Source organism: Schistocerca serialis, chromosome 4 (assembly GCF_023864345.2).
Source record: "Schistocerca serialis cubense isolate TAMUIC-IGC-003099 chromosome 4, iqSchSeri2.2, whole genome shotgun sequence".
Taxonomy (NCBI): Eukaryota; Metazoa; Arthropoda; class Insecta; order Orthoptera; family Acrididae; genus Schistocerca; species Schistocerca serialis.
In genome coordinates, this window is record NC_064641.1 from 680597307 (window position 1) to 680619976 (window position 22670).

A 22670-nucleotide genomic window follows, 5' to 3' on the forward strand; every position below is an offset into this window, starting at 1 on the left:
TCTGAACATGAAGAAAATACCTAATGTAGATGTTTTATGTTGGCCGAGCGGGAGCTTTGAGTTTAATCAAAATTGAACTTGTGATGATGTATCTTTCTTTATTATGCTCCTGCCATGGTCATTGTGAAGTACCCAGCCTCCGAACAATTCGGAAGAACAAATTTTTGAAGAATTAAGTACAAGCATTAGCAGTTCATTTCAGTTCCTCTCTTGATTTTTGTACGGGATACATTACAGACTGTAGCTGGAACTATCAGTCAGTTGCACTGGTAATGGTAGATAAGCAACTCTATCCATGCAAAGCTCGCTGTCACTATACACGAAACATGAGTAACAAACCAGATAAATTTGTTTTGATGTTCTGGCTTGCAGCAGATAGTGTAGTAAATATATGGTGACTGAGTTTCTCTACTTGGGTAAAAGAAGTGAAAGACCCACTAAGCTACCCAATGCAGAGCATGTTGTTACACGTATCATGCATCATTACACTTCGAACCGACTAAATGTAACATATAACAATTTCTTCTCTCTTGTAGAGTAGTTGAAATGGGGGATAGTAATCATGGTGGGTATATTGAAGAAAAACCGAAGAGAAGGTCCCCTGTCAGCAGAGTCTACTGCCAGATCTTTGTATGATTCTACCTTTTACAGATCTGGTGACAACAATTATTTCATGTCAGAGGAAGAGCAAGAAAAACTTTCTTCTACTGGGCACAATTCACTACTCAGTTTCTGTGGACCAAGAAACATGGAATAAACTCCCTGAAACAGTGAGCTTCCGCAGTTCCACTAAATTTGGAGTTCATATTGTGTAGCACATGTCTCGTCTCTACACTGTCAAGTTTGGCTGCTGTAGATGGTCTGTGCATTTTTTTAGGGAGAGGGACTTAATATAATTAACCCTTGGATCCTTTATAGACAGATAACAGGGGAAAAAGTTAGCTGGCGAATGTTCCTTTCCAAGTTAGGAGAACTCCCCTCTGCGTATGTTGATATATCCGTTGTGACCACTGAATGCTGTAAGGTACAAGTACAAAAGACCTAGCAGATAGAGAAAGCAAAGGCTCAAACAAAATAAAATGTCTGTGAATGCAGCGCAAGAAATTCGTATGGTGGCCCATATCCTGGAAGTGTACAGTACGTGGGTGCAACATGTTTTAAAAAACATTGTGGCTTTTATTCAAAACTGGTTATAGAAGGGAAAAAATAATTTTCTCGTAGTTGCCACAGCAATATATGGCAATTTTACTTTGAGTTTCCCAGTAAATTTATGTTTCTGGTCTGTTAAGGGCTTTGATGGAGAGCAAGTCAGAGAGATAAACATATTAATTTATACTTACATATTTATTTGCATTTGAATGTTTAGTTTCAAAGTATCAGTATTGTATTTACGATGTATTCCTTACTTCGATATTTTTTTTCCTTAATTACATGTAATTTATGTGGAGAAAATTAAGCAATCACATTCCTAGGATAAGTACAATAAACTAGTGACATTTAAAAACACTGTGCTGAATTAATTTAACAAGTAAACCTGGAAATAAAGAAAAATATCACAGGTCAAAATGGCTGGTAGCGGTTTTTCCAGGTAGTTCCCTAATGCCGGTCCTCCCAGCGTTAAGCACAGTGAAAATTTAGATAACGACCTATTTCACAATTAGCGAGATCTTTGAAACTCAAATGACAAAAGGTGAAAGTTTTCCGTCAATAGCATTCGAAACTGGCACCTATCGTCCTCGTTTTCTAGGCCCTAATAGACGTTAAATATTCGTTTATTTCATCAGTAACGAGATATGCACGTATTTAAGCTAGAAGTAATAAAAAGAAACATTCTGTTTACTAGCATTCCAACCTTGAACACCACATTTAACAAAGGTCAAGTTTTAAGGTTACAGTGCTACCAGATCTACCCAAAGGGTCAATGTCGTTGGGAAGTTCCCCTCCTCAAAGACAATGAAACAATGTCCTCCTGGGAAAAGGAGACGTTGTTCTCTACAAATCACCTGTTTGGCCTATAGTCTTTGCTTCAAACAGAAACATGCCAAATACATTTATTTATCACCATCACCATTATTTATTTGTCAATAATTGCTATGTTTTAACTTATAACCCAATTATAATCCATTATTGATCAAAAATAGTTATTTTACCCATCACTTCAAAAATCCCCACCACTCTTGTGCTATTACTAACCATCAGACTGACTCCTAGCCTGTGTTCATTACACTATAGTGAGAGCAGCTTGAAGTGTCATCAGCCACGCCCCCAGGCAGGTTCAAACCAATAAGAAGCCTGTTTCATTTGAGTGTAAGTATTAATCCACTCCTCTATCTCAGTATTCATTGCATGTGTGTGTGTGTGTGTGTGTGTGTGTGTGTGTGTGTGTAAGCAGGTGTGTGTGTGTGTGTGTGAGCAGGTGTGTGTGTGGGTGTGTGGATGGGCATGTAAGTTCACACAATATTATGATGTCATTGCTTTAATTAGCACAAAAGCAAGGTAGGAGATCAGTTGAGCAATGGCACAGTTAAAACTGTTCGTCCTACAGAAGACAGTTCCACTCACCTTCGTGCAAATTGTTTCTTCTGCAGTCCAGTCCACACACCTGACATATTAGAAAATATATAATGTTCACTGGTTAGAGAAAGCTATAGCAGGAACTAGCTGCACTACACATCCCTCAAAGTTATATCAAATGTTTTCTGGTAACAGATGAAATGAGCTATTAACTGAAAGGTAGTTTGTGAGTGGAAACTTCGATATATTGTCACTTGTTTGATACAAAGACACTCGCTGGTCCTTGCTAATCATAAGTTTGAGTTTCCTTATTGTCATGCAATCACAATCACTCTTCACAGCCAGTTCATGGTAGTTAACCGAATCTAATACTGTAAAGTTTATAAAATCGGTTATCTGTGACAGAATGATCGCTCAAATACTACATAACTCGATCCCACTGAACGTTCAGTCCTTTGTCCCGACTATCACAACACGCCATGTAGATTTTGCTTATTCAAAAGCCACAGTTTACACATAAAAATGGGAAGTTTTGCATTTTCATCTTTCTCACTTGTATGGACTCATTTTGCTGCACTCCACAGTCAGATTCATAATTCCACAGAATTCTTTCCATCTACTCTAAGCTTTTTATGCAAGCATCTGTATGTGGTGATGGCTGAGCTCTGAACTGTCCATAGTCTTCACAGAGAAATTCTCTTAAGGCAAAAAATATGAACTGACTGTCCTCTGACTGGCTGAGGAACATCGTAGCCAATCCAGTATTAATATTAAATGCCCAATCCTGTATCTTATAATGTTGATCAATGACAACTTAATAGCTTTTATGAACATTTATTACATGAATAAATTTAAAAAATCCTCAATCATCGAAATAACTCCTTCTTTAAATAACTCCATTATTGTTATATGTTTTTTGTTTTCTCAGTCAGATAAACTGACTAGTTCTGATTTACAAATATTCCTTGACTGTGATTCGCTCTCTCTGTACAAACACAGTTCTCATGCTAACGTATATTCAGTAAATAGACACACAATATCCGTTTATCATATTACTTTCTATTCACATCATCATTCACACTAATAACTAAATAAATTAAATTAACAATAGCTATTGAGGATGAAATATTCAAGGAAAATGTATTTACGTTCCCAAAACATACAGTTTTAACCATATACGATTTCACAGTCTCAAGATGTTGACACTTTTTGGCGACAGCCATTACTACTTGAAACTACTGCTGGATCAGAGCACATATCTGTTACACGAGAACCATGACTCATCCATCTCCTCACTACTGTCTAACGTACATATGTGAATTGTGAGGTTCTACACCTCACACCCTGTACGACTGTAGAAAGAATTTAATATTTTTAACAAGTACACTTTATCATGACAATTTTGCAAATTTTAATAGTTCTCAAAAAGTAAACTTACAAAGCAAAATATATAATTTCCCTCTGGACTTTACAGCTCTAATACTAATGTATTCTATTCTTTTACAAAACTTAGTTTTTTAAACATTCTTTATGAAAGTCTTTTACAAAAATCTTTTGTAAAACAACAAATTGATTTCTGGTTTGAGAACAGTTGAGATTATTTACAGTATTTAAATTGAATAATGAATTTCTCTTGTTAAATTTTTCCAACACTTTACCCTTTATACTGCTTTCATGCATATTTGTAGATTCACCTTACCTTATAGCCAGTACTGTATTTGTGTCCTTCTTTATTATGAATCATTTTATATTACATCGTCAGAGCACCCTATTTGTGAGGCATCCACAGCTTTTCACCTTCACTTCCAACACTGTCCAGGCTGCAGTTACATGGCCATTTTCCTGAAAAGACAAGTTCACCTAAAACAAAACTAATATTTTGCGCAACACCTTCCTGAAAAATAAATATAAGTCCTTGTGCTTTTCCTAAAATTATTCATTTTCCTTAAACAGCTAATGATATCTTTAAATATTTTCATTACTCTGCTCATTGAAAATAAAACTAAAGTGGCAGAAATGAAACTACTATATAAATACAGCTCCTAATAGTTAGGAACGTCAATAACTTTAGTAAAATATGGTGTTACTGAAAACATTCTCCAAATTTACTTAACTAATTCAACATATTTTCTTTATACTGTTTTTGCAAAATTTTTACAAAACCTTAGAACTAGCATAAATCATTCTTTTTCAAATTTTACAAGGTAATACTGTTACCACTGTTTTCACCACATTCTTCACGAAAGTTTATTACAGTTACATGTATTTTATATAAATCACACTGCCTCTTAAAATCTTCACAATAAAACTTTGGCCTGATACATATCAGATTACATCCAAATCATTAATTTACTTACAAAATTCTTCATATCATTCCCTTCCAGTCTCTCATTTATCTGTTCCAAATTCCCACTGAAATTTACTTTCAACAGTCACATCTGATAAGTATTCATATTCTTTCTGCAAAATCTTATATCCACTTCCCTTCGCAGCAATGCATCTATTTATTAATTTCTATATTAATTATTTCCTTTTATTAATCAGACCTCGTAAGCTCTACATCGCTGTTCCAACACCTATTAATCATTTTACATGACAATAACAGCCCCCTCTACTACAAGTCATGTTATTCCATCCTGAGTTTCCTCGTACTAACCACATGATTTACGTGTCACCTCTAGTAATCTCTACACCTTTATAATCTTTACACCATTAACTTAGTATCCATTTTCTATGTTCCAAAACAGTAACATACACTCCTAAAATATTAAATTACGTTATTTCACCACTATCTTCCATATAAATCATAGACGTCATTTATATTCTTTAAAGTCACTTAATACTTCTCTTTCCTCTGAACGTCATTTCACTCTCAACTTAAGTACAATAACGTCCCCCAATTACTTTCCTCTCACTAGCAAAGAAGATTGAAGATGATAGAAAAAGTTCAGAATGACTAAGTAGGAAGACTGACAATATGAAAGACAAATAAAAAAATAATAATACCAGTGACTCGAGTACCTGGTGCTCGCTTTCAGTCACCTGCTGCTGGTCTTGCAAAGAGTGTAATGCCCACCGTCACTCCTCACCCCCCTCCCCTGTCCCCCACAACCTCCCGCACCCAGCTCTTGTTCTTGATTTATGTACCTCTTTAAATTAATAATATTCTGTAATTCCAATGGTTTTGCTGGCTCCCAGTATTCCAACACATATGTATTTGGGTGCAGTTTCTCAGTTACTCTGAATGGACCCATGTACTCTCAGTAATTTTCTTCATTTATGATGTTATCGTTTCTGATTTTTCTCTCTTTTTGACTAAGGTGAGGTTTCCTATCTGAAAACTCTTTGGAAGTGCCCTAGCACCATGCTACCTTTTTCTCTATAAAACCTTTTTCCTAATATTTTCACAAGCTATATTCCCCATTTTGATCACAAGCCACATCAATAACAGCTGGAAATTCTACGAGATCAGACAATGGATTATTAGGCATGATTCCATACATTAGCACACATGGAAGAAATCTGCTGAATCATGCTTCAAATGGTTAATTGCCTCCCCAAGATATTCTAAATATTGTGTCCATGCTGTATGTTTTCCATGGCGATATGTATGATACAATCTGATCTTTTATCATATTACGTAGGGGAAAATATGCCAGAATCTTAATATGTTAAAGATTTCTGCTTTCTAAACATTCTTTAAACTGTTTGAGATAAACTGCAGACTATTGTTAATTACATGGCTTTTGGTACACCTACTGCAACAAAGTAAATGTTCACTAGTTTGTTCACCAGTATTTTTGCATTTGCTTTTTTAATTGGGTACAGTTTCACAAATTTTATTAATTCTTCTACCAGGACAAAAACATGTTCACATCCCCAAGTAGATACAGGTAATGGTCCAAAAAGTTCGACAGAGGCTAAGGCAAGTCTGTTTTGTTTTTCTATGCTACTCATTTGGCCTTGTATGATCTCATTATAGACGAAAACTGTCTGATACCTGTCGCACATTTCTACTCTGTTTTCCACACATCACCACATGCTGTTAAATTTCACAATTTCACTGAGCTTTTCTATACATTTCTTTGCTCCACAGTGTCAAAATTTCTTACGTACACTCAATAAGTAAATCTAAATGCTGCTCAGAATAGCAAATTTTCCATTGACGTCCTGCTTACTTTCTCCCTGTAAACAAAATGCGTTTATGTAACTCATACTACTCAACTGCTTTGGGATATGCTGGTTCTTCTAAATAACGTTTCACTAATTTACGATTGTCATCCTGATTCTGCTCTGACTCTAATTCCTTGCAAACCCTTCTCAGTTGACCTTCCTCATACTTTTCCATCATTGCAGCAAAAATATGTACCCCTTCTTTACACAATGGATTTTCGTTTTCACCACCATGCTCCACAATCCTATTTATAGCATCTGCGACTACATTTTCAGATCCTTTGATGAGTCTCATCTGTGTATCATATTGTTGTATATATAAAATCCATCTCTTTAATCCTGGGTGCTTACATTTGCTCATCTGTAAGAAAGTCAACGCCTTATGGTCACTGTGAACAATTACTATTTGTTCTACAAATATAATTTCTGTAAACCAAAAATTACAGCTAGTGTCTCCTGTACTGAGATGCAATAATTTCTTTTGGATTGCTGTAAAGATCTACTAGCAAAGGCTATGGTCTTTTGTTCTTCTTACTCTCCATCTGTATTTACTAAAATGTAAACTTTCACGGCCGGAAATATCATGTCCATTATAATTATCCGGGCTGTTGTGCCGTGGTCGGTTGATGAATTCTGTGGTGATTCCCAACGTTTCGTCTCCGACTGCGAGAGACATCTTCAAGGGGGTCTGTAGCTTTATGGAAGGTCCAACTAGTTTTTACCCTCTACAGCTACCGCTAGTATAAAGGATGCTATTTCCCAGATTACTTAACACATATCTTACCATCTTGTCCCTTCTTCTTGTCAGGGTTTTCCATATATTTCTTTCCTCACCGATTTTGCAGAGAACCTCCTCATTCCTTACCTTATCAGTCTATCGTTTTAACACTCCTATGTAGCCCCATATCTCAAATACTTCACTTCTCTTCTGTTCCGGTTTCCCCATACTCAACAGTCCTAGAGTCCCACAGCCTTCCTATTACACAATGCCATGCTCCAGACATTCGTTCTCAGGAATTTCTTCCTCAAATTAAGAGCTATGTCTGATGCTATTGGACTCCTCTTGGCCAGGAATTCCCTTTCTTCTGACATTTAATGCCTTGACTTACAGAACACTGCCTTTTTATTGATTATTCAGTCTTTTTCTCATGGTCAAGTCCCCATTCGCAGTCCTACCAGAGATCTGAATGAGGCAGTAGCGATTCATACTAAAAATTTCAATTCCATTTTCACAAATATTGTTTTATCTAATTTCAGTTTCATTCCTTCCTTGCTAAGTACTTCCAACACTTTCTCTAACATGCACTCTTCTTCCCATGTTAAACTGCAGATCAGAACATCATCAACATACACTGCTATTTGCTTAACTATTTCATCACCCAATACTTGTAATATAGATCATACAAAAGTACAGACACTTAGATTTAACCCAAATTGTGTACCTTTGTACTGATATCATCGATCTTCAAACGGGAATGCCGCGCACGTCCTGGATTCCTTAGCTAATGGTAAGTTCAAATAGCCACATATTATGACCACTGATGTAAAGAACTTTGCTCCCTCAAATTTTTATAACAATTTATCAGTGTTTTCAGGTTGATCACTATCTAGAAGAACCACCTTATTTGCAGCCCTAGCGTCTAACAACAAGCACACAGATCCCTATTTTTAGTTACCACAATTACAGGATTATTATCTACACTGGCATCTTTCTTAAGAATCTCCCATTTCAGCATATCTTGAAATAAATTCCTTACAGCCTCGTTTCGCTGTTCAGCAACTGGTATAGGTTTCCTGAAAATCTGTTTATTTTCTTTGACAGTCAAATAACCTTCATAGTCTCCTACTAAATCTGACCAATGTGAGAAAACATTTTTATCTTTAAACAAAACTATTTTTAAATCTTTCTTTTGTTGCTTGTCGAATTCACGAGTATCTTCTATTTCTTCCTCTATTTTAGTTTCCACTACTAGCATATCCTGCAGAGCCACCTCTATTTCTTCCCCATATTCATTATACTATTCCATGTCATTCTTTTTCCTACAGTATCTTATAGGAATATTGTCACTTTCCTCATTTGTCACTTCTCATTCCTTTACTGCCAGAATCACAGAATCACCATCGAAATCCAACTGTTATTATTAAAGAAGTCTACCAGAATCAACATGTCAATACTCAAATCGAAAATTGTGAGAAAACCAGATAGCCTTTATTTTAATATGTCACGTTACTTCATATTTAACATGCTTGTGTACTTTTCCAGTGGGCACAATTTCAAGGCATTATTACGAATCCTTCCTCTCAAATTAATTTCTGTGTGCCCTGTCTTTTCCCTGTTATTATTGATTTCATCTCCCTCCGGTAAATCGTGAAATACGAGTACCTCCCTTCTATGAAACCCTTCCCTGCATCTAGAGATTACATATATATTTGCATGATTTCTCGCACTATTCATCTTATTAGCGTTTATAAATCTGTCTTCCAGTGCCACATCAAAATACTTCTGCAAATCCAACTCTTCTCTTTTCAGAGCAATTATTTTTTTTACTAATTCTTCAAATTCCCTATCCTCTCCATCTTCTTTCGGACTCTCACTAATTAACTGAACTCCTTTATGGGCATCACTTGCCTGCACTTCTCACATTGATGCATATAAATCTTCACTAGTTATCTTCCATATTTTGTCCACTCATTTCTCTTCTAGCTCCTGTAAACCCTCTTTATCTGTGCTCTCCCATTTTTCATGAGAAGATTCATCAGCAGTTGCACTGTACACACTTTCCTGTATCTCAGATGTTCCATCATTTCTCTGTAAATCACCACCACATTCTACATACTGTAGTACTTGTTTCTTTCATTCCTATTCTAAACCTCTACCGCTCCACAATGTAACATGTGTATTCTATCTTTGCTAGTCTCATTAGCCTCAGTTATATCACACCTATCACCACTTTAAAAATTCCTTTGCTTGGTTGTTACTACAACAAAGGGCATATACAAAGGACATGGCTAGCGGGTTCAAATTACTGTTACCAGTTCTGTAAATTATAACACTTCACAGGCGGGATTTAGTTTCCCATACTCTGTGATTGTGATTTATTTCGCACTATTATTAGGACCCGTTGTCTGTTTTGAAATTCATCATCGTCACGCCTCAGGGACCTCGATCTACACACAGGCCCTTGTCCTCTGTTAATTGGTATGCTTGTTGTAACATGGAATCAACACCATGCACGGCTTCAACTATTATTATTACGTCACTTGCCCAATCTGTTTACATTTACATTCTGTCGGCTTTCTACATTTCGCTTGGGTCTAAAATTCCGAATATCTTGCGTTTCCTCTTGTAATAATTTTTCCACACTTTGCAAATAACTATAACATTTATTAACAATATCTCTAGGAGCAGCAGTTGCTTTGTAACGCCAGTTCATCGGTAACATTCCATCTGAGCCTATTATAATCTGCTCAGACTTTAATTTGTTGGTCAGATACGACAGATTAGCCACCCATTTTAAAGTAAGCCTCTTCACGCTTTCTTTTGTGGCATTAAACATTTCTTTGCCTATAAACTATTTTCTAATTCCATTTGTTTCTTATTGCCCTACTATTCTTTAAGAAACGCTTCTTTTAATTTTTCTAATATTCTGTGCAATAACAATCTCATCCCATGTTCTAGCTTCACTGAAACATTTCAACGCAATAAAATCGATCTTTTGTCTATCAGTCCACAAAGTAGGCAGATCTTTTTCGAAATCAATCCAAAACTTTTTTGGGCGTACATTCACAGATGGATCAAAATGTAAAACTTGTCTGTTCGTAACATGCACGACTTCAAATGATTCTATCAGCAAACTATAACCCCTGTTGTTAGTACCATTTATCATGTTATGCTCCACTGTAGACAATCTATTGTCATGCTCATGCAATTTAGTCTGTACTATCTCAACTTGATTAGTCAACCAATCTGTATTAGACTCTATTACTTCCACATCATAATACACAACCTTCACATATGTCATTTTAGCTTTCAGCATTAATTTTACTGTCTAAAGCTTTGTGGTCACTATCACAATCAAATTCTACAGCAGGAGTTTTCTGCTCAATTTTATACACCTCTTCTTTAACTTGATCTACTCTTAGCTTGCTTCCATTAACCACTTTTTTTAATAATCCCTCCTAACTGACATTCTACAGTTTCTGAGGACTTTTTACAGTTTTTCTCAGCTTGAGAAATTCGTTTGTCAACCTTAGTTCAAACAAATGCAAACTTTCTGCCATGTTTTCTTTAATTGAGCAGCTTGGTTTTTCAAATTTTAGATTAATATAGATTTAAATTTCTTAATCTCACCAGCTAAATCGATTATATTACTAGACTAATGTTCGATACTTTTATTTACCATCATAAAATTGCTTTTTGTATTGCCCTTGAGTACAGCAAACGTTTCCTGCATTTTTTCCACCCTATTTCCTTTGGACATTAATTATTGTTTCCTATTTTCAACAGCGAATCAAATATAATATCTGCTGCCAAACTTTCTTGTTCATTTATATTAAAAAGGCTAACATCAAACAAATGTGTATCACTCGATTTGTCCAATTATATGATGCCCATTTAACTAAACAAAAACTGTTTTTAGCCATGTTTCACAATTTATTGTTAACGTAATCGCACAATGCAGGTTTCGGGTTATAAGCCCATTACTGATTCCCAAAGATGATAATTCACAGATAAGCATGATGACAAGGCAAAGATAATTATGTCAACTTCTTAAGGTATCGATCCATAACTTTGTGTACAATTACGTCAATGACCATTCTTTAACAACTTACATACATTATTACACATTCAACAATTCTACTAAAATAGTTGGACTAAAGTTATGCATCAGCCAAGAACCTTTTAACTATGATGGAGTGGGCCCAAAGTTTTGCTTCAATCCTGGGGTTGTGATCTCATCTAAAAGAAATGAATAATTGAATTGGGTTTGCTCGTTTAATAATAGAAGTGAGGATATACAAACCTGTTTTTTAATTTGTAAAGTTTCAAATTGGTTAAGTTTGGTCCCCTTTTCCTCTATGTGTAACACTTGTGCATCTGTTGTGTATTTGTGGTTATTGTTCTGGCAATGTTCTGCAAAGTCTGAATCAGGCTTCCTCAATCTCCATCTTCTGTGGTGTTCTTTAAGCGTAGTACAGATTGACCCCCCCCCCCCCCATCTGTCCAATGTAGCAAGACTGACAGTCAAGCACGTGATTTTATAAATCCCTCTTTTTGTGATAGCTGCTTGTTTGTCTTTTGCATTCAACAAGAAGCTACCTATTGTCTAAGAGTCATACAAAAACACAGAGAAACCCTTTGCCTTCAAGATGTTACTTATGCTGTTTGATGTTTTCCCTATAAAAAGTAAACTGCACCATTTGTTTTCCTGTTTGTCTGCGTTTCTCATTGGGGACAGTAGGGACCCAGCTTGCTTCTTCATCTTTTTACCTAAACTTTTATCAATAGTGTTGGGGGCAAATTCATTATCAATTGCTATTGTTTCTATTGTGCTAAGTTCCTGATCAAAGTCTTCTTGGGACATAGGGCTAGAAAGGAAATGGTGTATCAGATGATGGAATGCTGCATGTTTGTAGGTTGTAGGATGTTGGGAGGAAGCTGGAATGAAAGTGTAGCCGGCCGGTGTGGCCGTGCGGTTCTAGGCGCTTCAGTCTGGAACTGCGTGACCGCAACAGTCGCAGGTTCGAATCCTGCCTCGGGCATGGATGTGTGTGATGTCCTTAGGTTAGTTAGGTTTAAGTAGTTCTAAGTTCTAGGGGACTGATGACCACAGATGTTAAGTCCCATAGTGCTCAGAGCCATTTGAACCATTTGAAAGTGTCAGTGAATGAATCTTTTCCACAAATTTTAAACGATAAATTTAAAATTTACCGAAGGAATCTTTTCGGTAAATTTAGTTTAAACTAATCACAACTTGATAGCTTTTATGAACAATGAGTAAACAGCCAAATTTATAAAATCCCCAGTCATCGAAATAACTCCTCCTTTATATGATTCAACTATCATTAAATATTTCTTGTATCAGCAGTCACAAGAAACTGACTACTTCCAATTTACAAATTCAGCTGAGTATGATTTACTCTCTTTGTACAAACACAGTCCTCATGTTAATGTATATCTAGATAATAGACATAAAATATTCATTTATTATATTACTTTCCAATCACTCCATCACTCAGACTAATAATTAAACAAATTGAATTAATAGTAATTAATGGGGATGTAATATTCTCAGGAAACACAGATTTATTTAAAAAATATACGGTTTCAGCTACCTACACCATGTGATCAAAAGTATCTGGACACCCCCAAAAACATGCGTTTTTCATATTATATGCATTGTGCTGCCATCTACTGCCAGGTACTCCATATAAACGACCTCAGTAGTCATTAGACATAGTGAGAGAGCAGAATGGGTGGGTCAGTGGAACTCACAGACTTCGAACGTGGTCAGGTGATTGGGTGTCATACATCTGTACGAGAGATTTACACACTCATAAACATCCATAGGTCAACTATATCCGATGTGATAGTCGTGGAAACGTGAAGGGACACGTACAGCGCAAAAGCGTACAGGCCGACCTCGTCTGTTGACTGACAGACTGCCGACAGTTGAAGAGGGTCATAATGTGTAATAGGCAGACATCTATCCAGACCATCATACAGGAATTCCAAACTGCGTCAGGATCCACTGAAAATACTATGACAGTTAGGTGGGAAATGAGAAAACTTGATCGAGCGGCTGATCATAAGCCACAAATCAAACTGGTAAATGCGTAACGAATCCTGGCTTGGTTTAAGGGGCTTAAACGATGGAGATTGAACAGTGGAAAACGTTGTATGGAGTGACGAATGACGGTACACAATGTGGCGATCCGACGGCAGGGTGTGGGTATGGAGCATGCCCGGTGAACGTCATCTGCCAGCGTGTGTAGTGCCAACAGTAAAATTCTGAGGCGGTGGTCTTATGATGTGTGTTTTCCATGGAGGGGCTTGCAACCCTTGTTGTTTTGCGTGGCACTTTCATAGCACAGGCCTACATTGATGTTTTAAGTCCTTCTTGCTTCCCACTGTTGAAGATCAATTTGTTGACGGCTATTGTATCTTTCAACACGACTGAGCATCTGTTCATAATGTACGGCCTGTTGGAGTGGTTACACGACAATAACATTCCTGTAATGGACTGGCCTGCACAGAGTCCTGACCTGAATCCTAAAGAACACATTTGGGATGTTTCGGAACGCCACCTTCGTGCTGGGCCTCACCGACCGACATCGATACCTCTCCTCAGTGCAACACTCCGTGAAGAATGGACTGCCATTCCCCAAGAAACCTTCCAGCACCTGGTTGAACATACACCTGCGAGAGTGGAAGCTGTCATGAAGGCTAAGGGTGGGCCAACACCACACTGAATGCCAGCATTATCGATGGAGGGCGCCACGAACTTGTAAGTAATTTTCATCCAGGTGTACTGATACTTTTGATCACATTGTGTATGATTTCATAGTCAGTAAGATGCATAGCCGTAGCAACTTGAAGTTATTGCTGGTTCAGAGCCCGCGTCTGTTATGCGAGAACCATGGTTCATTGTACTTATCATCTCGCTACCGTCTAAATCACATAGGCGCGACCCAATTTGCTCTACATCTCAGTTGGAGCACGACATACACCTCTTCGCTGCACAGTCATTCATCGAGCCACAGCACATGGGTGGAGTACTTGATGTATGTGAGCACACGACGCAGTTGTTTTCAAAGAGTTCGACCACCACCACTTACAGAAAGAATACGAAAAAACTGGCACAAGGGTATTATTAACCCATTATCTTCCCTCATTATTATTATTTCATGTGTTTTCGTAAATACTTACGATATTCCTTCTTTTCCAGAGCGTAGCAGCCCCTTGGCGCATCAGTAACTGATACGTTCACTACACTGTACGTCATCGAGGAGCAGTAGCAGCAGGATACAAATGGCTTACCAGATATTTCAGATCAGAACACAGAACCGTTTCCTGCACCAACACCAGTGTATACTGAGTGTGAACCAAGTGGTTCCAACGCACTATTGTGCGCCACTGTAATAGCACTGCCAGTGGTTAGAAAGTTGTAAAGGAACGTATACACGCAAAAAGTGTCTGAGATGTAGTAAAAGATATTATAGGATGTTTAAATATGGTGTTAAAGTGCTGTTGTTGGAGACTGCATGGAAAGAGTTGTGTTATGTGGTGCTTCACATCAATCCTCATATGACGACCGAGTGTTGCCCATCCTGTCCTCTTCCAGACATCCATGTCTTTGATTTGAAACTATCTATCATAGATATGTATGAGGAAAAATCGAGAGACACTTCCATTTTCTTACATCATTCAAGTGTTCTCAACTTACGTGTCCCAGGATGTACATTATGGATTGAGTTTGATAGACTGACAAAATGGCAACAGTAAGTCATAGCGGCGGTCAATGAGATTGCATGTTAAGTACTGTATACGTTTAAATGGCACTGAACAGTGTTTATATTTAGATGTCTGTGTAGAGCCAAAGTGGACTTCACGTCAGACCCATGACTATCAAATCCGTAAACACGGAATTTATGGAAGGAATAACCATTTTTTTTGTCGCATCCATCTGTCTGAACCCTGTACAGGCTGGATTTAGAGTGTACAAGATACAGTTAACTGAAAATGCTGCACAGCTGTGAATGTAGTGTAAAACAAGAACGAGTGGATACTTTTTAAAGACAATTAATTGCTGCATCTGATGTACGATTTTTAATGATGTATCAAAATATATAAAAAATACTATTTTCATAAAATTCATGTTTTCATTCCTGCCCCCTCGAGTCAATTTGAATGATAGTTTATGACAGACAGTCAGTGTTGATCAGTAAGATCAACAAGGGCAGGTGATGTAACAGAGGCTTGCACAGATATGGAGAAGGCCCACTACCACTCTCAGCAAACACTGTGTTATGTAAACAATTTACAATTTTAACAACTGACAGCCTATTATAGTCTTGGACATTAATAGATAACTTCGATTAGATGTGGGGGAATTTGAAACTTTTCTGTAGCTGTATCACACACTACAGGCGACAAACACAATACATCGCTGTTACCACTAGGATGGGAGGGAGGAATATGTAAGCACTGTTTATCGTGTCCTTGTTACACGATACACACTTACACTATGCCTCACTGTAGTAAAGCAAGAATAAGAAGTTTTTATTAGCTTACCAGCAATCGCAACTGCCAGTGCCCTGCATACTTCTGCAATTGGAGACAGAGTGAGCGGTCGCGCCGCACGCTGGCGGAGTCTTACGCTGGAGACTACAGCTGGAGCAAATTGCCCTTTGCTCTCTAATTAAAACTCTCAAGTACGATAAGACTTTCCTGTGCAATCCGCGTCAGAATTGATGCATGGGTGCTGGGCCGTCATCAGTTCTGACAGCCATGACCATAGATGAATATACCAGAGGCGCGTTGGAGCTTCCGTTCACTAGTGCTTCCTTTGCTCTCCCAACTACAAGGTAGTGTCACAAAAGGTCACGACCTCCTCCCAAAAGAAGTCCCAATCCCCTAGTGGGAGATCTGCAGTTACATGCTTCCTATTAATGCTAGTCACTTCCAGTCAAACTATGAAACTCATTATTCGAGTGAGTCTGTCACATTCACAGTGACGTTCAGTCTACATTCTGATCAAAAGTAGCTGGACACCTGCTTCTAGTTTTAATGGCAGCCAGCATTACTTTTAACTTGTAGTTTAAATCTACACCCTTATCATCTAATTCTTTAAATAATCAGCAATCGAATTAAATCGAATAATGTTATTGGCACACAGTAGCAGCGGTGTCAGTGCATACGTTTGTATTGTGTTTGGAATCGCTTTGTTAAAATTAACAGCTCAAAAGTTATCGCAGTGCGTATTTCTGAAGTGTCAAAGTGTTGCGAAAAAATGTCTTCTGCAGAATGGGGTATACTTTGCAGTGGACAAAGAAAAAATTAATGCCGAATTCATGTTCATATGCTTTTCGACGATACTGTAAAGTCTGTATTGGAACGTAGAGCTAACGATGATAATGTTGGGTTAGATAACTGTATAAGTACATCTACGGGAATTTCAGTCCAGAATGGTATACCTAACCTAAACCAATATGTCCGAATACAATACACGTGCAATTCAAAGCTAACTAAAACTTTTATGAAATACAGTCACATGTGGACCAGGGTTGATGTGCAACGAAGAAGAAGACGCATGTTTTCAAGCTTTAAAATGCATAAGTAGTGTTGTCACAACGTCAGAGTACTGTGTATATGAGATAAAAATGACTAAACTGATATTTTTTATAAGTTTAAATTTGTATTTAATGTTATCACACTTATTATTATCATTATGTTTCTCTGGGGATATATATGACATAACGGAACTTTGTACCGCACTATTTAGTGTGTCACAGAATTCAAGCAGTCTGTCTTGACCAACAAAATTCTTTCAGATTATTTGTCAGATGACGACAAGTGTCGGCTCTCGAATCACAGTAGTGGTTAATTTTACAGAAAAAAAATTATTTACATGATTTAGAGCATCATAGACTAGTGTGTTACTGATTCCTACAAGACTACCTAACAAAGATGACCCACATTTCTACTTTTGCCCATGTGGATAACATAGTGTACTAATTACCGGTAGCCACTTATTTACGGTAAGTACACAGATTTCAGGTATTTCAAATCCGCTTTTGGTTTCAGTTATTGCCCTTCATAGTTCGTGTTGCTGGTTATACCGACTGTTATCAACACACAACTCACAGACCAATGTGGCCAAAAGAGGCTCCCTGGTGTAAATTAGCCATCAGGATTTAGGAACAGCACTCTAATGAATCCTGAACGGCTTCCAAAGTCACGTGATCGCTCTAAACACTTAAAAATGCATAGAATAGCGAGCATATGGAGGTGCACCGCCAATTATAGATGTTCCCAGGACTGTCTATACCTAATACGTAATTTGAATAAATAAAATCGTGTCTTCAGTAATACTGTAAGGTAGTTCAGGCAGACTGCTCGGGTTCTATTCATATCACATACCTTGTGCATCAAATTCTGTACACGGCACTCGTTTACTGTATAGTTTTAAGTGTATTCTCGCATAACCACACCGCATATGCTCCCACAACTCAGCTACAAATACAATCACGCATTTTCCTAATCTTGAATACCATTCTGCGCAGTGCCCATTGAAATCATAAGAATACGCCGAGGACAGTACATCTGTGCCACGACACTAATCGTTTTATTTCGATTACTGGTTGGTGAAAGAATTAGATGATTAGAATGTAGATTTAAATCATGTTAATATCCACCCACTTTTGATCCAAGTATACTTTACACGTCGTCAGGAGCGTGGCAGTTTCGCTCAAATAATGACTTTCATACTTAGACCGGTGTTGTTCATCGTTAATAGGAAATATATAGGTCCATTTATTTTTTGGGGGGGAGGGGCGGACCAAACAGTGAGGTCATCAGGTTAGCGAAGGATGAGGAAGGAAGTCGGCCGTGCCCTTTCAAAGGAACCATTCCAGTATTGGCCTGCGGCGAGTTAGGGACATCACGGAAAACCTTAATCAAGATGACCGGAAGCGGGTTTGAACCTTCGTCCTCCCGAATGCGAGTCCAATGTGCAACGACAGCGCCACCTCGCTCGGTAAGAAGCGACTTCTCTCCCGCTGCGGTGGTCAATACTCTACTTGAAAAAAATAAAAAAAAATAACATAAAAAAAATAAATAAAAATAAAAACATTCACACAATAATTGGAATCAGCTGATAGATCACTAAATTATCTTGATTTAACGTTGACTACTAAAGATGCTAAAATAGAGTTCAACATATTCTGGAAGGCACCTTATTCAGACAACATCATCCCGGCCGATTCAACCCACCTCCAAGCGCATAAAATGGCGTTTTTCTATTCTGGTATCCATCGGGCGATTTCTATCCCGTTGTCAGATGTCAACCTCGAAAAAGAGTTACAAATTCTCGAGAGTATTGCACAGAATAATGGCTGTGATCCAAAGGAAGTGAGGCAATTATATCATAAGAAAACGCGAAAAAGGACAACGACTTTAATAAACACAAATACTCAAACCCAAGATCAGACCAAGAAATGGTTGTCGGTTCCTTATATAGGTAATGTATCCTACAAGATAGGGCGCCTGTTGAAAAATTAAGGTTTTAAAATTTCCTTATCGACGAGTAATAGTTTAAAGCGAAATTGGGTGCATACCCTTGAGAAAGACTGTGATAAGTCAGCGAAATCAGGAGTATATAAGATTATGTGTGATGATTTCCCATGATATTACGTAGGTCAAACAGGCAGAGCTATAGCAGTAAGGTTTAAAGAACATCTTCCAATAAAGGGCGTAGGAACGCGGGGGTCAGCCTTTGCGGAACATCTGGTGCAAATGGCTCATACACCTAAACCTTTACGTGACATAGAGCTACTACATCATGAAGTTAAGGGCTATAGACTCGACACACTTGAGGAACTACAAATTTATGCACATCTAATTATAGATAGAGGCAATTAACTGAACGATCAACTATCTAAAAAATAGGGCATACTTCGAAGGCTTCCAGCCTATATTAGGTTTACAATAATTTATAATGCGTGTGACCAATTGAATTTCGATTCCCCTCGAAGGGGGGATGGCTGGCAGCAGCTTAGTATGCTGATCTTCAGCCTACAGACTTTTTTAAAACGTAAGAAGAAAACAAACAATAAAAGCAGGTGATAAAACGGTGACATAAATTGTAAGATGGCGGAAAGTTAAAACATAAAGCAAAGGGGTTGGCAATGTTAATAAAATACACAGGAATCGGACAGGTGACATAGTATCACACAATTAAAAAACCATGGCGACAGTCTGGTTTCTGTTCGCAAGAGATAAAAAATCACACCCAGCGACAGTATGATGTCCGTTCACAACACTTCCCAAAAGAATCACAACACTGAAATGGTTCAACTGGCTCTGAGCACTATGGGACTTAACATCTGTGGTCATCAGTCCCCTAGAACTTAGAACTACTTAAACCTAACTAACCTAAGGACATCACACACATCCATGCCCGAGGCAGGATTCGAACCTGTGACCGTAGCAGTCGCGCGGTTCCGGACTGCGCGCCTAGAACCGCTAGACCACCGCGGCCGGCCACAACACTGAACACTCACTGTAAAACACTGCACGAAAGTGTCGGTACAAATATGACACTCCATACCCAAGGGCAGATGGGGGCATGTGACCATTACAGTTTCTGTAATTACAGAACCTTTCCTACAGGTGTTTATACGAGATTTATTAGTCAGTTTATAAGGCTCTGTAGTAGAATGTAAAACGTAGCCATGCTGGATACTGTAATTAACTTATAATAGTAAAGTATAAAATTAATTCATAGCAAAAATATTATCTGACGCGCGCTTAGTAAGAGTTTGATTCTATACGTCTGGCGCATGCGCGCCGCCCTCTGTGAGGCAGACCGCGAAGCCCTCGCGGTCCGCAATCTCTAGTCACACGACGAGGCCCATACAACGGGCTTAAAGTGAATTTGCTACAGCTTGTTTAATAGAAGTGACGAAACCTTATGGTTATGCATCAAGTTTTACTAAATGGTTCAAATGGCTCTGAGCAACTTCTGAGGTCATCAGTCGCCTAGAATTTAGAACTAATTAAACCTAACTAACCTAAGGACATCACACACATCCATGCCCGAGGCATGATTCGAACCTGCGACTGTAGCGGTCTCTCGGCTCCAGACTGTAGCGCCTAGAACCGCATTGTCACTCCTGCTGGCCAAGTTTTATAAAGTTGACTTAGGACATGGCTTGTTTTAGGCAAACATTTAAATAATATTTTATGTAAGTACCACACGTTGCATCCTGTACGATGACCATATCTAATACAATTTACTAGCACATTATAATATTAACTTTTTGCAGGTTCTGAAGAAGACGTTATTACTATCATTGAAACCTAGGTAAACGATAAAGTTAACATGCCACTGTAGGCTGTATATTCTTCTATACACAAATTATTTGTATGATCAAGACGGACCTTTACAAATAAAGTGTCCAAAAATTGTTGTCTGATGTGGTTGATGTTTGTGAGGGTACTTGTTTTACTATAGCCGTGCTGCCTACCGTCCGTTTCTATCTGCTTGACCGTGCACAAACACCATCTCCGCTTACTCCCGACATGAATACTAGACCCTTCTACTACTTACAGCACGTGGCGTCAATCTCACAGCCTGCAACACACAAGGAACACATGGCACACGGCCAGGGGAACTGTCACTCGTCAGCGCCATCTGCCGTGGCAAGGATGTATTTCCGGATTTACGGTCATAGTACCTATAGTTATTGTATGTCGAAACCTCCATCGGTCGTTACCATTGACAGCACATGGAGAGACGTTGAAAACATAATTATTTTTCACGAATACCTTGGTGCCGATACACTGCAGCGTGAAATGAGACGATGCAATTTTTTGTCCAGGATCATGATTCGAATCCAGACACGTGGAGACTTCGAGCAACTTAGGATATTGGAGGAGCAATGGAACCTCTCCCACCCCCACCACCTTCCTCCCCACTTGGCAGGTCCGCGGACTCGCACACGCTCAGTGGACATTCGCGCGCCGGAGATCATCGCCATCAGTGTCTCGTGTGTGTGCCATCGTGTTTGTGGTTTAGTGTTTTTCGCCGTCACGCTCCTTCGTTCACCTGTACCGTCTAATTCATCAGTGTCCGTGTGCAGTGCCAACAGTTTCTTTCGGTGTCTTCGCGTGTGAACGGCTACGTGTTCTCTGTTTATGTGTGTACTGTTTTTTTTGTCCCACAATTTTGTTCTGTCTATTCTGTGTCTCCATTGTTTTTTCAATTGTTAAACTTGTGGGTGAAGAGCAGCGTAGTATGCTGCTGCCAGCCCACCTTATGTAAAGGTGTTTAAATAACAATAAGGAAAAAAAAGAGCAATGTAGATGTCGTGTGACTAGGGCCTCCCGTCGGGTAGACCGTTTTCCGGCTGCAAGTCTTTCGATTTGACGCCACTTCGGTGACTTGCGCGTCGATGGGGAACAAATGATGATGATTAGGACAACACAACGCCCAGTCCCTGAGCGGAGAAAATCTCCGACCCAGCCGGGAATCGAACCCGGGCCCTTAAAATTGACATTCTGTCACGCTGACCACTTTTTTTTTTTCTTTCCATTTTGTTCGTTGTTGATCGTTGTGTTTGGTCGTTGCGGACGTCACATGACATCCGTTCAAGTTCCTTTGTTGATGCTTCCACTCAATTTTTTATTACAGAGGCCAACCAGCTCTCTGACCGAACACGTTGAGCTACCGTGCCGGCACCACTCAGCTACTGAGGGAGGACGGGGGAGCAATAAAATGTAGGAACTGAAGGGGCTCAAGTCCTGCAAAGGGAAGATCTGAGATCGAATCCTAGACCAGCACTGATATATTCAACATATCAAGTTCAAATACAATAAGAAATAAGCTCCCTGTTCATTAATGAAGAAAAAGTTCTAATATAAAAAAGATGACTGTTAACAGAGTTTCTACTTCACTCAACTTCCGCCTCTGTCGTGGCCCAGCCAACACCAACGTTCCTTTAGTTGCTAGCAAAGGGACATTACGTTCAATGTGGATTTGAATCACAGCATAGCCTTACGTTTATCACTTTTATCAGGTGTGAAGAGTATCTGTTAGCACTTGGTAAAAATGTTGCCCTAAGAGTGAAACAAAGCCAGACCTTTATGCATAAGAAGCTAGAAGCATCTGAACAGACCACTGAAGTATTCAAGTTGCTGTCTCATGATTTTGTCGCACCGCAGGATGCACCACACTGGTTGACAATTCTGAGCTCCTGCA